Below are 1,366 nucleotides of genomic sequence, written 5' to 3'. Positions count from 1 at the left end.
GTTTATTTTCCTGCTTTTGAAGTGTTTTCCCAAGTATGTATTTCACGTGCATATTGATACTATACAAGTGTGCTTTTCAAGCTTTGTCCTGGAGCACCTGCTTGACTGATCAGTCTGGCACCCACTCCTCTAATCATGTTTAAGCTCTAGCCGTGTGCAGTCGTGCGTATGCTGACAGCCTAGCAGGCTGGCCTGCTGGGTGCCTGCCTGTCGTCTTCTCACGAGGTGGAAGAGAAGCTCGATACTTACAGTATGCCAAGAGGCACCTGGCAGCAATCTCTCTCCTCTCCAAAGTGACTGATCATGTGTCTGACAGGTTGGTTATGGGGAATGCATGGCCAAGGGTAGATCCAGGGGGCCCTGGCAGCTGACCCAAGGCTTCAGGGCATTTAAAACCAATGCTACCCTTCTATTAGGTTGTTGGAAGCTTTACACTTGCTCAGCAGGAACGGCACCTGCCAGTTCGCTGTTAAATATGAAAAACTGAAGCAGAAGCCACTGGCTCCTGGCCTCTTTGACTCTATTCATCATCAGTAAGTCTAATTTTAATGATATATAATGCTTGTGAAGTGAACTGCTGCTCTTTTTCATTATGGGGGTCATTTTGGTAGAATTAACTTATTTTCATACTATTTAGAATGACACTACTCACTTGTATTTGATACTGTTCTCAAATATACATTGGTCTCTTTAACATGGAAATTGCTATTCACACTTCATCTTTCCTTTTCATTTTTTCCCTTTAAACACTTAAGAGTAGAACCAAGTGGAAGAAATAGAGGGTAAGATCTAAAGTAGTATTTTTCTTTTAATTTTGAATTTGAATTAGAAAGTCATAAACCTAGTTTTCTTGATTGTCTTCTTCCTATAGGGGTTCGTAAGCCTTGTGCAGGTGTCTGTAACTTACACTCCATTGCTCTTCCCAGACAAGAAACTGAGTGGCCCAGAGTAAGGCAGTGCTTTGGCACCATTCTGACAAAGTGTAACTTATCCCATAAGAAGCCTATGATACTAACTGAACATTACTTGTTGAAATCCCATGACCTCTTTAGTGGTTGAGTTCAAATCTAGAGGCAGGCTTGGGTCTGAAACCCAAATCCAAGTTCTGCATGGTAAGAATGCAAAAATGTAAAAATTATGACTTGCCTATTTAAAGTAAAATTCTCCACTAAGGCAGAATTCATAACTTACCTAGAAATTCAAATGCAGTTAAATACAAATATTTTGTTATGTAGTACAAACATAAGTGCTGGGAAGAAAGGTTGTTTGAGAATTTTAGCATATTATGTATTTATAAGCCTACGACTATTCCTAAGTACAGGTGATATCATCAACTTAAAAAGGCATAGTATCATATACTGTTTGA

Source organism: Desmodus rotundus, chromosome 3 (genome assembly GCF_022682495.2).
Source record: "Desmodus rotundus isolate HL8 chromosome 3, HLdesRot8A.1, whole genome shotgun sequence".
Lineage (NCBI taxonomy): Eukaryota > Metazoa > Chordata > Mammalia > Chiroptera > Phyllostomidae > Desmodus > Desmodus rotundus.
The sequence above is the reverse complement of the archived record's forward strand: the minus strand, read 5'-3'. Positions refer to the sequence as shown.